The sequence below is a fragment of the Xyrauchen texanus genome, chromosome 11, assembly GCF_025860055.1.
Source record: "Xyrauchen texanus isolate HMW12.3.18 chromosome 11, RBS_HiC_50CHRs, whole genome shotgun sequence".
Lineage (NCBI taxonomy): Eukaryota > Metazoa > Chordata > Actinopteri > Cypriniformes > Catostomidae > Xyrauchen > Xyrauchen texanus.
In genome coordinates, this window is record NC_068286.1 from 6677305 (window position 1) to 6697039 (window position 19735).

Sequence of the window (19735 nt, forward strand, 5' to 3'; positions counted from 1 at the left end):
CTATATAACTTTCTTTGTCTCTTTCTCTTCCCTCTTTTCTATTGCTTTCTCTACAGCATAATCCTCGCTGGTAGTGTCCATCCATACTCTTAAGTCATGAAGTTCACGTTTAACTGCATATGACATCATGTCTGGTAGCTGAGGGCAACCAGACAGTCGAGAGGAGACAGACAGACTCTCTCTCACTCACTCTCTCACTCTCACTCACCTGTCATACTTCCCTGCATTGATCTGCATGTTAAAACTACTTACAACATGATCAATGATCAATAAATCACAGCATGTGCGTCTGCAGTACGCATGTGCATGGAGGGTCCAAAATGAATACTTGCAAAGTGCTAAATGCAAGTAAAAATTTGCCAATTAGGAATCAAAATCACAAAACGAGCATTTTGATATCATTATCAGGAGTTTATCAAGGATACTTTATTTTCTTCAGAACTCCATGAACGATTTTACACCGATTATGCTTTATTAGTTAACAATGTGTAAGGTCATGAAAATGCATTGAACCGTTTTCCTTTATCAAGGTAAGGTTATAAATAGGTTTAAGCATAAACCTATCGGCACAAGTAGTTTTTTGCCCATTCCCTCATGTAAAAGCGGGTAAAAACTTAAACTACCAGTCAAAAGTTTGGACACACTTTTATTATTACAATTTGACATATTTTAGAATAGTAAATGTGTATGATTACTTTCTTCTGCAGAACACAAACAAAGATTTTTAGAAGAATATCTCAGCTCTGTTGGTCCATACAATGCAAGTCAATGGTGACTAAAACTTTAAAGATCCATAAAGCACATAAAGGCAGCATAAAAGTAATCCATAAGACTCCAGTTGATTAATTAATATCTTCTGAAGCAATCCAATTTATTCTGGGTGAGAACAGACCCCAACATAACTTCTTATTCACTACAGATCTTGACATCAGCAGTCTCCTAGGCAATCATGATTTAAAGCAAAAGGGAGTGTAATCGAGCTTGAAATCATGATCGTGCCTAGAAACTGCAATGGCAAGATGTGCAATGAGGAGTTATATTTTGGTCTGTTCTCACCCAAAATCAATTTTATCGCTTCTGAAGACATGGATTAAACCACTGGAGTTTACTTACATGCTGCTTTTATTAGCTTTTTGAAGCTTCAAAGTTTTGGTCACCATTCACTTGCATTGTATGGACCTACAGAGCTGAGATATACTTCTTAAATCTTAATTTGTGTTCTGCAGAAGAAAGAAAGTCACACATATCTGGGATGGCATGAGGGGGAGTAAATATGATAATTAAAACGTTTGTGGTGAACGATCCCTTTAAGATGATAATAGAAACATGCAGTAAATTCAGTCAAGTGTATCCAGACTTTTGACTGGTATTGTAGATAGATCACAACTCTGATGATTTAGAAGACATTTGGTTTTGGGATGAGAAGCAAACGTTATAATCAGTGGGGCGGAGAAGAAAACGCTTGTTTCCATGTGTGTGCTTCTCATTGTCAGTGCTTGTGGTTTTCATAGCTGGTGCAAGAGGGAACACAGCCACAAAATCCATATGAAATGAGCAGTGTGTCCCTCGGCAAACCCCAAAAGAGCCGTTGACTGCTACCAGCCACACACTTACACAGCCCTCGAGATGATCATAACCAGCTGATTGACTGATGATTTGGAAAGGCTGCTATTTCAAATTGAAGGACTATTCTGGGTTATTTTCAACCAAATGTCAATGTGCCACATATTTGGCATGTGGCCAATTGCCACAGACTGCAATTTCGACTTGTCCCTCAGTGTGTATAAACAAATGGAACATACATTTACAGTAAATACACTTACAAAAGAAGACTTTCAGGTAAGCGGGCTAAAGGATTTGAAAGTGACAGTTCACCCAAAAATGAAAATTCTCTCATCGTTTACTCCCCTCATGCCATCCCAGATGTGCATGCCTTTCTTTATTCTGCTGAACCCAAACAAAGATTTTTAGAAGAATATCTCAGCTCTGTAGGTCCATACAATGCTGTGACGAGGAGGAGGAGGGCTCATCCTAATCAGCCGGGTGAGGGATAAAGAGGAGCCGGAGATGCCTGTTCGAGCGAGACGCACAAAGCTGTGTGTGTGTGTGTGTGTGTGTGTTCGTCAGATTTTATGATGAGTTGAAAGTCTTTGTGTTGTGTTGAATTAAAGTCTTCGTGATTGTTAATTCGGTTCCCGCCCTTCCTTTAAGCAAGAGTCTTTTCTGTTACAAATGCCAAGTAAATAGGTGCCAAAATGTAGACGCTCAAAAAGCACATAAAAGCAGCATAAAAGTAATCCATAAAACTCCAGTGGTTTAATCCATATTTTCAGAAGTGATATGTTAGGTATAGGTGAGAAACAGATCAATATTTCAGTCCATTTTTGCTAGAAATACTTCACCCTGCCCAGTGGGGGGCAATTAGTATAAAGAATGTGAATCATCAAAAACACAAAAAGAAAAATGTGAAAGTTAAAGTGGAGATTGACAGAGCAGGGAGGAGAATTTAAAGTAAAAAATGACTTAAATATTGATCTGTTTCTCACCCACACCTGTCATATCACTTCTGAAGACATGATTTTATCTTATGGTTTACTTATATTCTGACTTTTTGGAGCTACACATTTTTGGCCACCATTCACTTGTGTTGAATGGACCTACAGAACTGAAATATTCTTCTAAATATCTTCATTTAAGTTGTGCAGATGAAAGAAAGTCCTACACATCTGGAATGGCATGAGGGTGAGTAAATTATGAGATAATTTATATTTTTTGGGTGAACTACCCTTTAAATAGGGTTTTGAAATCCCAAGATAAGTCTATTACTTTAAACAATATTATAATTTGCATAATTAGCTGAAAATGGACATTATAACTTATTATATATACTGTATTTATATATATATATATATATATATATATATATACACCACAGTTAGTTCCAGTCCTCGAATCTGATTGGACGAGAGCCGTTCCATGAGCACTGATGGTGTGACATCATCAGCACTCGGATGCTTCACTGTGTGTATCACTCCGCTTGTGTTCGTGCTGTTCTAAACTAAAGTGTAAGAGCAGTGCAGGTCTATTAAGAGTTACTGCCTTTATTTTTGAAATTACATATGTTAGCCAGCAGGTGGCGGCAAAAGATAATTTTTGTGTGTAATATGAGCCAGTTGGTGACAAAGTGAATCCGTTAGTCAGAGAACTGCGCTCCATGATCGTTTGTATTACTAATACATTACCAATAGGAAATAGCTTTAAACGGCTTTAAACGAACAACTTCAGGATTAAGGCTCATCACAGCTGAGAGACACAACAGACTGATTTATTACAGAACTCAAGGAGCTTATCTTTTATCTGAGTTTCCACTTTGGATACGTACTGTTCAAAATGGTGGAGGACATCGCTGTTTCTATAGTGAATGACACTTGCACACCGGCTACAGCGAAATAGGGAGAATTACCCCCACTTGGACATCTACTTTCCACTGAGAAATCTGATCTTCAGAAAGCTGACAGCATCTCTGCTTGGGTGTGGCAACAGGTGATTGCACACGCTCTCTCTCTCTCTCTCTCTCTCACACACACACATACACATCCACATCCATCTGTCTATCCTTGTTTATCCAATGACTTGTTAGAAACAGCACAAGCTGTGATACTATTTCTGAAGCAAACTTTTTGAATTACTAATGACACATCATTTGTTTTGAAACAGCAACAGCAGATTCTGATCCGTCACGTAAGAAAGTAGTTCCATGCACAAATGCGTTTTTATGACCGTGCTCGGTTTTTCCCAATTTTTTAAAAAAAAATGTCATGTTCATTGAACTGTTGTATATAAGCAATATCACACTCACAATCGTGCTATATGGCCCTACATCAGCACTGCTGTGATTAACTACGGCCGAATCACAGCAGTGCTGATGTAGGGCCGTATCGCACGATTTTATTATACACAAAATTATAAACTGAAAGTATACAGTATATATATGTACCTGAGTCTGCTGTGGGATGTTCAGAAAGTTGCTGTCCCGTGTTCCGATGCCGACAAACCTGTTGGAAGCTGAGGAGCCTGACGCTGGGTATGCTGCTGACACAGAAACACACACAGAAAAACACACACACGTCTGTCAGCTCTCACAGATTTGATGTCTGTGTTTGTATTTTAAAACTTTAAATGAGAACTTTTATCTTAAATTTTTTTTTATTACTTGTAGTTCTTTTTTAACATTTATTTTAATTGTCAATAATAAAATTATAACAATTTTTGTTAAATGAGGTACACTGATCGAACTGTGGATTAAACTCATGGGGTCGGTAAGGGAGAATTCAGAGGGAAAAAATTAAAACTTCAAAAATGCAATAATTTGTTATCACTGACAATATCAAATTCCAAATTCAGGGCAGTTATGTGCAGTGGACTCCATGAGATCAGAGGAGTTTGTTTGACTGAAAGTGTTTGCAAACACGTGAACGGGTGTTTAAGACTGAAAAAAAGGCTGCTGAGTATGAAAGCACCAAAAGATGGAAGGTGACAAAATGAAGGGATGCGACAGGTTGAGACTGATACACCATTCAATAGATATAAAATGAATGAATGAGAAAACGAAGGAAGAAAAACAACATTCATGTGTGAGAAGGAAAATAAGAAGTTTGCTCGACCAGGCTCCTCCTCCGGCCCGCCCACCCGCTCTGGTGACAGAGCCCGATACCCCGCCCCCCACCCAAAGCAAAGACCCACCACCACCCAGCGCGGCACGCTCTCACACACGACCAGACACATCAACAGGTCCATTCACCTGCATGTCTACACACATTTCCTTCTGGTTTTGAGCTTGATGTGTCAATGGAAATGGGTTATCGCTGAATGTGGGGCGTCATATTTGTTTGTTGCTTGTTTTGGGTATCTTTTGGAGTCCATGCCAGCTGCCCTGAATTTGATCTCTTGAAAGAAGTATAGAAGAAAGGAAAATAAGAGAGATGAGGAGGAAGCTGTGGAAATTATTGGCTGATTCTGCTGTTCATTTCAGCCAATAGGAGGCAGCGATGTGTCTACATCTAGATCCCCATTCGGTTGCAAAAGTCTGTGACTGATTGCAATCGAATAAACAAATGAAAAGAAAATGAAAAAGCAGGATGAAAGGGGGAGAGAATGAGAAAAAGAAAAAAAAGGAGAAATCAGAGGGAGAAGAGCAGGGCAAGGCCAGAAACATACTTATGTGAGTATGCAAACGCAGACGTGAATGCTTGGCAAACGCATTGCAAATGCGCAATCCCGTTGTGGCACTAACAAACCTCATGTGTTTCGGTATGAACTGCGGCAAACACAACGATGTGCAAAATTGAGCTCACATAGCTAGAAGCGTCTGTGTTCATGTACTTGCGTACAGTCTGATTTGTCACAAATGGTCAAAACTAGCGGCTCTATCATTCAGAGAGGAGCCAAGCCTGTGTTGATTGGTTATTTTCAGCACAGTGGTAAAGGGTGTGTGGGGCATTTTTTGAGGGCTCTGGTGGGTCTGGTGCTCGAGCGGACACTTACAGGGAGAGGCCGGGGAGCCGACTCCACTCTCGGGGTGTGTGTGGCTGGGTTTGTGCTCAGACAGGGGGAGGGGCATCGGCACCGGCCGTGCCACCGGAGGAGGAGGTGGCAGTAAGAAGGAGCCGGGCAGTTTGTTCTGACCGCTCCCGTTAGGCTGCAGATACACATACACAGATGGTGAGGGGGTGAAAGAGGTGCAAACATACCCACACACAGATAAAGAAATGTGGGCGTGCAAATACTAGGGGTAAAACAGTTGAAAAATAAAAACAGGTATATAAAAAAAAAAAACTACAAATGGCAAATCCTCCAGTAAGCTTTTTTGCCCATTTCTTATATTATTTCATGCAAATTTATATTATTACAGTTTGTGTTGCTACTCTAGCAAACAAAACTAATATTCAATAAGGTAACCCATTTACCGCTATACAAATTTGATTTCAATAGTTTACGTCTTCATTCCAATCCCAGAAATGTGAAAAAGCTCCGCTGTATATTTACTGTAACTCCCCATCTACGTGAATTGGAAATCCTTTCCAAAACTGGCATATATTATACGTTGCGATTCCTCCCATTCATTTATCTATTAGAGGCCGGTCCTCCTCCTCCTTATACGGTCTATGGTACCGAAACCGTGAGAAATATATACTGTTACACCCCTAGCAAACACACAAACACTAAGGGTGAAATTGGAAAGTTACAAACACCCACATACACAAATACTCACAAACAAGAACGCGCACGCGCACACACACACGCAAGCAAGCATGCACACCCCACACACACACACACACACACACACACACACAATCATACGCACACACACGGACACACACACACGCAAGCAAGCACAGACACACCCACACATAAGCACACACACGCGCGCACACACGGACACACGCGCACACACACAGACACACGCAAGCACGCACGCACACACACGCAAGCAAGCACAGACACACCCACACATAAACACACACACGCGCGCACACACACGGACACACGCGCGCACACACAGACACACGCAAGCACGCACGCACACACACGCAAGCACGCACGCACACACACGCAAGCACGCACACACACACACACACAAGCACACGCATACACAAGCACACACACACAATCACACGCATACACACACAATCACACGCATACACACAAGGACACACATGGACACACACACGCATGCACGAACACACACACACACACACACACACACACACACACACACACACACATGTTGTGTTTCCATGTTTTATGGGGACTTTCCATAGACATAATGGTTTTTATACTGTACAAACTATATATTCTATCCCCTAACCCAACCTAACCCTACCCCTAAACCTAACACTACCCCTAACGGAAAACTTTCTGCATTTTTACATTTTCAAAAAATATAATTTAGTATGATTTATAAGCTGTTTTCCTCACAACGTCAAAAATTTCAGGTATTACTATCCTTATGGGGACATTTGGTCCACACAAAGTGATAAAAACACGCTCACACACACACACACACACACACACACACACACACACACACACACACACACACACACACACACACACACACACACTCTGAGTTATTAAAAGGAATGAGGGAATGAAATCAAACTCAAAACAAGAAAAAAAAACAGACTGTTGTGTGTTAGATAATGGAGAGCTAGAGTGAAAGAAAGAGAACAGAAAGAGAGAGTTTAGCAGAGATATGTGTGTGTGTGTGTGTGTGTGTGTGTGTGTGTGTGTGTGTGTGTGTGTGTGTGTGTGTGTGTGTGTTCCAGTGTTTCCTACAGAATTTAGCTTTTTCAGAATGGGGCACGACACCAACCGTCCACTCAATCGCCTGTCAATCGATTAAAATGTTTAAATCAAATTAATGACATAATATGCTGATTAATCGAATTATTCACAATTAATCGCATTTAATCAACTGGAGTTTCGCTTACTGCCCCCTGTTGAAAACAAGTGGTACTTCAAGCTTGAATTGCTCTGATTGTAGATGCTCTATTTTCCTTATTATGGTCCAGGCACATGATTGATGCATTTATTTTTATAACGTGTTATTTTTATAAAATGAATTACACAGAATTACCACATTAAACCTACAGCCCGACTAAAACTACTATATATTATTATTATGTCTCGTATATTATTGTATATATTTTTTATCATTAAATTCACATTTATTACAACTATTTATTGTCATATAAACAACAGTCAGCAATTAGAATAATTTAAGTTTTATTAACGAACATTTGAGTCAGACTTCAGTGATAGAGCAATTTATCTGAGCAGATTCGGTGAGTGAGTGAGCTGTTTGACTCAGTCCATGATTCAGACTGTTGACTCTTGCGTTCGATTCAATCTCATTCATCAATCGAGCAACTCATGTGCAAATTAGACAACACGTTGCACTGTATCTTTGTTTTTGCATGCAGCCAGCAAAAACAAAGCAATAGAAAGTTTTGTTGACTATTTATTGTCAATATATTATTTTGCTGCACCCAGTTTTCTGTCCTGAACTGTGCAGGAAACACTGGTGTGTCCCATCTATTGGTGCTGTGTGAATCACGACGATGATGATGATGATGATGGTGTGTTTGTGTGTTACCTGTGCCCCCGGCTGCCCAGAGCCGTCAGCACAGACGAACTGGACGAACTCTTTGAGCGGGTCCTGATGGTGGTGGTAGCGGATGGTGGGGTGGGTGAAATATGGACTGGACTGCTGGATGATAGAGGGGGCAGGAAAATGAAGGGCAGAGGCTGAGGCACGAGGACTTCCTGAGAAAAAGAGAGACAGAGAGAGGAAATGAGGGACGTGTGTGCGATATGCACATATGCATGTCTGTCTGTTCATATAAATCTACATTTCTCTCTTTTAGAATATTGTCTGATCCTTAAAGGAATATTCCCCTCCGCCAGAGCACTCAAATGTGATTACACACTTGGAATATAGCAAATGAGTCATATGGACTACTTTTATGACACTTTCATGGTGCCACTTCTGAGCTAGACAGCATCCCTCCCCATTTACTTTAATGGGAAATAGAAGCTTGGACATTCTGCCAAAGATCTCCTTTTGTGTTTCACAGACGAAAGAAAACAATATGGGCTTGGAACGTCATGGGGTGAGTGCATGTTGAAAACAATTTTTACTTCTATGTCAACGATTCCTTAAAACAGCATGTCATCCATCCTCTTTTTCATCCCTCTCTGTCTCTCCATCCATCTCTAACTCCCTCATTTTCTTCTCTCTTTCTTTGTCAGTCCTTCTTAATCTCATTAGGTACTGGGCAGGAGCCAGACGCTATGGGGTGCCAACAAACACACATACACGCAAATGCACTCGTATACGCCCTCATACACACACTAAAACGGTATCTTCTCAATCTCCACGAGAGTTATTCATCACTCACAAAAGCAAACCACAGTATCTCTTTCACAACAGCGGCCAACATCCATCCATAACTTATGAAACGCATTAGAAACTGCAGCGAGACCGTCGTCTCTCATGCGCACGCATTCCTCACTCTCCCCCTGCCTAACGCAAGCCTTGCTTTTTCCACCGTCTTCGCTCTACATAAACATTATAACCAGAAACGTCTGCCGGAGAAAAACTTCCATAATCACATGCACGTATAATCCATTTAAAGCCGCCGCTCTCGCTGACCTTTACTTGATTTGGGCTCGCCAGCTGTAGCCGGACCCGAAAGGATAGCAATTCTGCTCTTTTTGCAGAACCCTCGGATGGGATTAAACATCTGGGACATTGGGGAATGTCAGGAACAAGGGAGGGAACTTTGAATCGGTCTACTTTGGGTGGGAATGGAGATGTTTCAAGCGGCCTGCAAGACCGCGGACTTAATGTCGTGGAATATTATAATTTTACTGAGGGGATTTGTACCGCTCCGAATGTGCTTGCCAAGGAGGAACCGATAAGAGCAACCCCCCCCCCCTTCCCACCACATACACTCCTCTCTCACTCCATAACATTTTGTCTTGAGCCAATATGAATGACATCTTGTCTGAATAACAAGCAACATTTTTAGCAGGCTAATTTGAAATACACAGTGACTGAAACATGCCATTTTTATAAGACTCTCTCGGTCATGCATCTGAGGCTTTCTAAGCGTTCCTAAACGTGTGGCTTCTCCTGGTTCTGTTCCCCTGTCTTCCTCTTCCTCTTTCTCTCAATCTTGAGCTGCAAATAGTCTCTGATGATTCACCAGTGAGTCTTAATTTGCAAACGAAATGAGCATGTTTGTAGCGAATCGAAAACGTAGATTCTCTGACTGTTGGATGAGCGTTCCTCAAACTGCCCTGCAAACAGGTGTCCTGGCAACCTCACAGCAACTATTTCCATATATGAAAGAAAACAGAAACTGAGGGAGGAATTCACAAAAAAAAAAGCACCTGCTGATAGCACTGTTTTGATTTTGCACCTGATCCACTAAAGGAAATGAGCAAATAAGTTGCCAAAACTTTTTTTTTTTGTCAATTTGCATAGCGCTTTTTCCCATCTTGCAGGTCGGATCTGAATCCTAGATTGAGGAGGATGCAGCAGACTACCAGAGTCTGGCCATCTTTACTGAGACTGTACAGCAGAATCGCTCCACCACTGAGATCTAGGCACCTTAATGCACTTAATAACTCTTTTAAATGTGGAAAATGCACTCGACTAAACGGTGCATCTGGATATACACTCACCGACCAATTTATTAGGAACACCTGTACACCTACTTATTCATGCGATTAACTAATCACTCAATCGTGTGGCAGCAGTGCAATTCAGCTACAGTTAATATTCATATCAACCATCAGAATGGAGAAAACATTTGATCTCAGCGATTTTGACCGTGGCATGATTGTTGGTGCCAGGCGGGCCGGTTTGAGCATTTCTGTAACTGCTGATCTCATGGGATTGTCACACACAACAGTCTCTAGAATTTACTCAGTGAGCAGCAGTTCTGCGGACGGAAACACCTTGTTGATGAGAGAGGTCAAGGGAGAATGGCCAGACTGGTTGGAGCAGACAGAAAGGCTATGGTAACTCAGATAATTACTCTGTACAATTGTAGTGAGCAGAATAGCACCTCTGAATGCACAACATGTCGAACCTCGAGGCGAATGAGCTACAACAGCAGAAGACCACGTTGGGCACTTTATTAGGAACATAGTGTTCCTAACAAAGTGCTCGGTGAGAGTATGATGAGATATAATGCTTTTCTCATTCATTTGATCATCTTTGGTGAATTATTTCTGGCATAATCACTAGAAAATGTCTTTTTTAATCTAAATTCTTTGTTTCCGCCTTTTGTGAATAAGGTGAATTCTAAAAGAAGTAACCAGTCGAGGAAATGTCCCATTCAAAATCAACCCCCCAATAAATGAAATGATATTTTGCATAAAGAAAATGAAGCCTATATTTAAGACCGTTAAGATTTTTTTGCATTGTGACATTATTTTAAGGACACTTTTACAACCCAGTTCTCATTACATTAATGCATCAAAGCATGTTACTTTATTGTTCCTATTGTTGTGTTGCTACCATAACACGCATTACATGTATTAAAGTAAAAAGATGCTGTTGTACAATGTTATTTAGGGGTAAAACATGCATATCTGTCATTAAAATAATGTCACAAAAAAAAAAAAATAGGCTTTATTTTCTATATGCCAAATGTATTTATTTTTTGATAAGGAAGTAAACTAGGACCTGGACACTTTCTTGACAGGTTTCGTAAGAATCACCCTAATTTACAAAGAGATGGGAAAACATACAAAAACTTTTATGCTGGAGAGATGGAGGAGGAAGGTGTTGATGAAATGATGATTAGAGAGGAGAGAAAAATATATACAAGAGAGGGTACATGGATGGATGGTGATGTTCATAAACTATGGCAGTATTTGGCACTCCTCACTCTCTGTCTCTCTGCCCAGCCAATCAGAGGCCTCATTAATGACTCGCCACTGTTTTCAACCAATCAGATTCCATTGAGGGCAATTTTGGACTAGTGTGGTGCCAGAGTGGGCCTAGGCTATGGCATCACATCTCTTTGCTATAAATCCCTCCTTTCCCCCTCTGGTCTCTCTCTCTCTCTCTCTCTCTCTCTCTCTCTCTCTCTCTCCCTGCTGGAGTGTGTCTGTCTCACCTGGTCTCACGCCTGCCAGCATGGGCAGCGGGTGGTGTGTGAAGGCCATTCGGGGGGACCTCGTCTGTGCTGACAGGGCGCTGAAATCGAATTTTCCCGCTGGCTTCTTTAGAGACCCAGGAGAGGACAGCCCTGCCAGAAACCACACGTCAACAACAACAACACACCAGTCAAACACTTCTCGACACTCGCTGGCTAGCTTAACCTAACATACAACTCCATATATGTCTAGAGACTAAACTTAATGATCATGTTTACTTGTCTTGAGGTAATCGGCTGTCTTTTCTTCTTAGTCACTGACAGTTCAGAATCATGTGATTTTTATACCAGTACTGCTTACAAATGGATTGACTGAAAACATATCTTCTGTAGGGGGTGGGTGGATTGACCGAAATCTTTTATGATATTTTTATAGTAATTTTTTAGAACAGTATCGACATGTATCACAATATAGTTAATTTAGCTGGATGGATTTTGAATGTTTTTTTTTTTAAAACAGAATTTTTTTTTATATATTCCATAACCATGTGGTTAGGTGCATTTTTGTATAATGAAACAAAATGTTACTTTTGAATTTAAAAATGTACTTCAGCGTATTTTTTCATTCTATTTAGAACTTGACTGATGCAAAAAAGCTTCAAGTACTTTAACGCTTAAGTTAAAAACAAAAGTAGTAAAATGAAAATTATTTTAAAACTTAAAAATCTGATTGGATGAGCCATACTTTTAGTTGTAGTAAAAAAGCCAATGTATGCACACCTGTGCCAGCAAATCAAATGAATATAATATTAATAGAGTGACCATAAACAGCTAAACTCTTTTCTCACACCCCTACGAGTTTGAATCCAGGGCGTGTTGAGTGACTCCAGCCTGGTCTCTTAAGCAACCAAATTGGCCCGGTTGCTAGGGAGGGTAGAGTCACATGGTCTAACCTTCTTGTAGTCGCTATAATGTGGTTCTCGCTCTCGGTGGGGCGTGTGTTGACTTGTGCATGGATGCTGCGGAAAATAGCGTGAAGCCTTCACACGTGCTACGTCTCCACGGTAACGCGCTCAATAGGCCACATGATAAGATGCGCGGATTGACGGTCTCAGACGCGGAGGCATTTGAGATTCGTCCTCAGCCACTTGGATTGAGGCGAGTCATTTCGCCACCACGAGGACTTAAAGCGCATTGGAAATTGGGCATTCAAAATTGGGGAGAAAATTCCCCAAAACAATTATATATATAAAACTAAAAGCAAGTTCTTTCAAATGAATATTTATATATCTGTTTCTACTCAATTTGATTGGTTCTATAAAATAATAATAATGGATGTCAGGCATTAATCTCGATCCCAAAGCAGAGCGCACACTGTAAAACTGCACTACAGCATTGCATACAAGGAAACATTACATGGATTGAACAGGATCCAAGTTGACCAATTGTGGAACACCAATCATCCTAACGGTGACGTTACACAAAACTATTTACACTGATCTCTATGAATTCTTAATAACAACTAATTAAATGCCCACATGCGTTCTTGTTGACCAAACAAACATGCTCAAATTATTCAAGTGCAAGGGCTTATGGGTAGGATTGCTGAACTTTAATAGGTTTCTTGTGTGAAATGATCTCATGCATCTTTGTTTCTCTCAGTCGTAAATGACGTAAAGCAGTCCTGCCCAATAATAGCCGTGCAGATGTATCTCCCGAACGACACATTTCTACTGTCACACGGTATATAACGTCGTTCCGCCCATCCCCAGTCTTCTGTAAGTGTTCTATAATGATGTTAATTTAGCAACACCTCAACTGGTTCAATCCATCACCAGAAAGATGAAAGAGAGACAGAGTGATGAAAATAACATGAAAAGGTGAGAAATTGCGAGGAAAGTGATAACAGAGCAGGGATTGCTCATAACTGGCAGATGACCAAAGAAAACACATACACAGTTGCTGGCATCCATTGCTCAGTTTTCCTCGTACACGTGCGCACACACACACACACACACACACACACACACACACTTAAACTTCACTTCAGTTTGATGCTATTTTTTTCCTCTGCATTACAAAGCATTAAATCCCATTTCAGCTTAATTCCCCCTTTTCAGTCTACTTTTGAGTGCATTTGTTTTTGCATGTGCTCACACACTGTGTGTATGGATGCAAGAGAGAACATTTGTGTATGTGTATGTGTGTGTGTGTGTGTGTGTGTGTGTGTGTGTGTGTGTGTGTGTGTGAGTGAATGTGTTAAGTCTGTATATGTATATTTATCACAAACCAACACATATATTTGTACAACCACACATGCACACAACAAATTCTCGCCTCTTGGTTATTTTGGAATGAAAGAGTTTGATGCACTATTGAAATGTATTCTAATGTTTGTATAAACATCTATGGAAAATAAAGTCTTCAGTTTTGAGTATTTGGCGAATTGGCTCTGTATGAATTAAGGGGTTAGCCATGTAGCATCACGATAGGTCTCTAGCCCACAGTTAAATCTCATTGGTCCAAAATCCCAAGAGTGCTGATACGCAGTCCAATAGCACTGGGACACTTTATTTACTTTGTTTGTATGGATCTGCTTCTCAATGCTCATGGTTTCCAAATAGTGGTGGGGATTTTGTTTATTTTGATTTTCCTGATTCGTTCAGTGCCCATTTCTGGAAATTGCATATTTATGCCAGTAGTTGGCGATAAACAAATGTCTTTTATTTTATGGTTGAGTCATTCAAACTGTTGTTCAATTCTGGAAGAATAAGAACAAGAGCATTTGCATTTATGCATTTGGCAGATGCTTTCATCCAAAGCGACTTACAGAGCCCTTATTACAGGGACAATCACCCCCGGAGCAACCTGGAGTTAAGTGCCTTACTCAAGGACACAATGGTGGTGGCTGTGGGGATCGAACCAGCTACCAGATTACCAGTTATGTGTATTAGACCACTACACCACCACTCACATTTGGATTACGTTAAAGATGGTTGAAAAACACTGATTTGTTTATGAACGAAACTCTGCTAGTTCAGAAAAGAGCAATGAGAGCAGCGTAGAGAGTAAGTTGAGCTTGATGTCTTGACTTCTTTTGGAAATATTTTCGCTGGCGGAGAACAAATGCATCAACTAGCCGGCCAACTATTGTCTGGACTGTAAATGATTTAATATTATTCACTTGTTTGTTCAACTGCATTTGCCGATATATGGAACAACACACTCTTGTGCAATGTAATATTGCTTAAACATGCACTGGAGGCCAAAACTTTGAAATAATGTCCAGATTTTGCTCTTATGGAAAGAACTTGGTACCTTTATTCACCAAATTGGCATTCAACTGATCACAATGACAGATTTGCAGATCTTTGGCATTCTAGCGGTCATTTTGTCCAGATACTCAGGTGACCATTCACCCCACACTTCCTGTAGCTCTTGCCATAGATGTGTCTGTCTCATCGGGCACTTCTCACACATCTTACAGTCTAGCTGATCCCACAAAAGCTCAATGGGGTTCAGATCCATAACACTCTTTTCCAATGATCTGTTGTGCAATGTCTGTGTTTCTTTGCCCACTCGAACCTTTTCTTTTTGTTTTTCTGTTTCAAAAGTGTCTGTTTCTTTGCAGTTCTTCCCATAAGACCTCCTGAGTCTTCTCTTTACTGTTGTACATGAAACTGGTGTTGAGCGGGTAGAATTCAATGAAGCTGTCAGCGGAGGACATGTGAGGTGTCTATTTCTCAAACTAGAGTCTCTGATGTACTTATCCTCTTGTTTAGTTGCACATCTGGTCTTCCACATCTCTTTCTGTCCTTGTTAGAGACAGTTGTGCTTTATCTTTGAAGACTGTAGTTACACCTTTGTATCAAATCTTCAGTTTTTTGCCAGTTTTAAGCATTATATAGCCTTCACTCCTCAAAACAATGATTGACTGATGAGTTTCTAGAGAAAGTTTCTTTTTTGCTATTTTTGACCTAATATTGACCTTAAGACATGCCAGTCTATTGCACACTGTGGCACCTCAAAAACAAACACAAACACAATGTTCAGATTCATTTAATGATCCAAATATCTCTCAGCTGTGTTTGATATAATGGCAAGTGATTTTCTTGCACCAAATGATCAGTTTAGCATGATTACTCGAGGATAAGGTGTTGGAGTGATGCTGCTGTCTAGATTTGATCAAAAATGACTTTTGTCAAATAGTGATGTTGCTGTTATTTACATCAGTAATGTCCTGAATATACTTTGTGATCAGTTGAATGCCACTTTGGTGAATTAAAGTACCAATTTCCTTCCGCAACAGCAAAATCTGGACATTATTCCAAACTTTTGGCCGCCAGTGTGAACATCAGATAAGTTCTGATTGGCTGTGATTGAACATTTTTCATTGACACAACACAAAGTCAGTGTGGATAGAAAAATTACTTTAAGGAATCTAGTAGTGCCACACTGGATAGAAAAAAAAAAAAAAGAAAAAAAAACCTTGACTAACATTATAAGAGGACCTCAGATGGGGAACCCCAAAATGCTTCAAAAGAAATGACCTCTTTGAAAAGCCTCAGTGTTAACATTTGTCAGGAACATTAACCTACAAATGGATTACTTATAATTATCTCAGCATATTAAAGGACATTTCTTTAAGCTGGGATAAAAAGATACACAGCTTTAAAAATGTTCAATGGATTGTAATGGAGAGAGCAATGCTTTCTGATTATGACATTCACACACAAACACAGAGCAGATGTCTCCTACTACTGTAGACACACGGAAGCACCATCTGGGACCAGAACACAGATTGAGTGTGTATGTGTGTATATATATATATATGTGTGTATGGGGTAAATGCATGGACAGAAGGCGCACCTGTGTTGAACATTTGCTCAATGTTTGCTTCTACATTGTTGTTTGTGTGTGTTTGTAAGCGTTTTATGTGTTTTAATTGAAGAAGAGCTTGGCAGACATTTTATACACGTATAGCCGATGTATGAGGTGACAGGCTACATATCCCTACAGTATATTGCCTAGCAATCTCTTTGTCAGCACAAAAATGATAAATACACAGATAAAGCATCAATTACACACTGAATGCACATCCCATAACACTAAAAAGCTTCCTGCATTTGCTCGGAAGTGAAAATTTGAGAAAGCAATTTTAACTATCCAATTCTTCCATTTTACCCAAATTCACTTGAACGTACATTACATCATAATTACAAATTTTTTTGAGTGTTTGAGTGTGTAAGCGTGTGTAGAGTGTATTCTAACCATGGTATGGAAACTGCACCCCATCATTCTCATGTTTTATCTTCCGTTCTTGAACACTTGACAAATGGTGCTGCACTGCAACTGGAGAAGGGAATTATTGAAATGAGAGAGAAAGAGAGAGAGAGAGAGAGAGAGAGAGAGAGAGAGGGTGTAAACACTGTGTTGAGGTCACATACATAGTGTGTATTACCCCTTTTCCACCCACACAGTGGCAGTGCCCAATCTGGCCCATTACGCATGTGGGCCCCTTAAACCCGTTAGGTGGCATGCAAGTAGGCATGGATGGTATAAGCAAAATATGTGATATTCTTACAATTTTATCTTGAATATGGATTTTAATAATGAAAATGGATTCAGTACATTTTGAAATATCGTTTGACTTTTTATTTACAAAGATGTCCAAAGTAATGGTAGTTTATGCGCATAAGAGCGTTCTCATCCAAGAATGTGAGAAAAAGGCAGCTTAATGCAAAAATAGAGCAAACATTACTAATAAAGGATAAAAATAATATAATGACTGTAATAGGATGATTATTTGGGGTGCAACCTCTGACTGCTGTGTGCATTCCCTACCAAGCAGCGGCATTTTGCATAACCGCCATAGAAGACACTCCGACATGAGCGTCAAATTTTAAATAGTTCAACATTAATGTTATACCAACATAATGCCATGATTAGTAATTCCAGTCCAACTTTAAAAAAAAAAAAAAAATTATCTGAGGAAGCCTGTTTTGTTCCATTCTGTTGGGCCCCATCTTGGTTTTTTGAAAACACAAGAATGCATCCTTGGGAGCTTGTGTAGCTCAGAGAGTATTGATGCCGAGTACCACACCTGGAGTCATGAGTTTAAATCCAGGGCGTGCTGAGTGACTCCAGTCAGGCTTCCAAAGCAACCAATGGGGGGTGGGTAAAGTTACGTTCGGTTAACTTCCTCGTAGTCACTATAATGTGGTTCCCACTCTCGACGGGGCACGTGGCGAGTTGTGCATGGATGCCGCGGAGAGTAGCGTGAAGCCTCCACAAGCACTAGGTCTCCGCCGTAACACGCTCAACAAGCCACGTGATAAGATGCGCAGACTGACGTCTCAGACCCGGAGGCAACTGAGATTCGTCCTCCGCCACCTGGATTGAGGCGAGTCACTACACCGCCACGATGACTTAGAGCTCATTGGGAATTGGGCATTCCAAATTGGGGAGAAAAGACTAAAAGATGAAACAAAGACAGCGATGTGCCATGTTTGTTTGTGGGCACTGTACTGTATGTAGTAGTGTAGTCAGTAACATCGCCACTCGGCTCTCAAGTCAGAGGAAACGTGGATGTATCAAGTTCGTATTTAAAAAATGCTTTTAGAAGATTAACAACTTAACAAACAAAAAAAATACAATGAAATGCGTACACTTAATTGATAAAAAATATTTGCACCATAGCAGTGGAAAAGGTGTATCTGTGTGCGTGTGTGTGTGTGTGTGTGTGTGTGTGTGTGTGTGTGTGTGTGTGTGTGGGTGTGTGAGCTCACCTGCATCAACATCATTAGGCCAACCACTGTTCTGGGAGCTGGTGCCAGCTGGCGAACGACTGGAGTAGAAGACGTCATCGACTGGGCTCTCCATTTCACTGTCATCTATAGACTTACGCTTATTAGAGCTACAGAAAGAATGAGAGAGAGAGAGGTTAACCAACAATAGATTACTCTAGACAGATAGACAGGACCACAGAAAAAGTGCAGAGATACAGAAGTCAGTGACAGACTAAGTACCTCCGTGGAAGACTGCCATACAGCTCCACCTCAGACCTAACAAGAGATGAACGACAGAGAAAGAGGAAACGAGAAAAAGAGAGACAGAAAGGAGGTTGGACAAAAAGGAGAGTAAGACAGATCAGAGAGACTCGAACAGAAAGATGATGACATATAAAATAACATTTGTGAATGAGTGTGTGTGTGTGCGTGTGTGTGTTTACCTTGCAGATGGAGGAGAAGCAAGTGAACGTCTGCCGAGTGCTACTTGGTTGATGTTGTAATAACCAGGACTTTCAAGATCTGCAAGTGAGAAATTAGGACCTGACGCTGTTGCAACCGGTGCTGCAAAAGAGAGCAACTTAACATTTTATTGCAGTAAAAAATATGAAATGTAAAAATCAAATTGAGAGATTGAGAGAAATCACAAATTGAAGGAATGTTCTGGGTTAACAAGTTAAGCTCAATTGACAGAATTTGTTGCATATCGTCTATTACCACAAATGTTTTGACTTACTCCTCGTTTATTAAAAAGAAAGAAACAAACATTGCGGTTATACTGTAGTACTGTATGGCACTTACAATGGAAGTGAATGGGGCCAGTCTAGAAATGGTGAATGGTTAAAAGCCATAAAGCATAAACATTATACATGTTCACATGATTTTAGTGTGATTAAATCACTTACAAGGCTTACCTGTGTAGTTATATCCAATACCGGGAATATAGGATTACGTCGTCATGCCAACGAAGTTGTAATATTGGATATTAATGTACACAGATATGGTTAGTTAGCGGTTTTATCACACTAAAATAATTTCAAGGCATATAATGTTTACATATTGTGCCAGTACTTTTGATACATTGAGTATTTTAGCATTTATCAACTGGCCCCATTCACTTCCATTGTACCACTTACAATGGAAGTGAATGGGGCCAGTAGATAAATGCTAAAATACTGTAGACATTGTAAATGCAATTTTTTTTTTGATAATCCACCTTATGACACAAATACTGTTATTTAAGCTATACTTGTAATGAACCCAGAACAT

At 40.3% G+C, this 19735-nt stretch overlaps 1 pseudogene; it reads right to left on the minus strand.

Annotated features, from left to right (window-relative positions):
• Positions 1-19735, minus strand: part of LOC127651584 (nuclear factor 1 X-type-like) — a 117507-nt pseudogene that overhangs the window by 7652 nt on the left and 90120 nt on the right.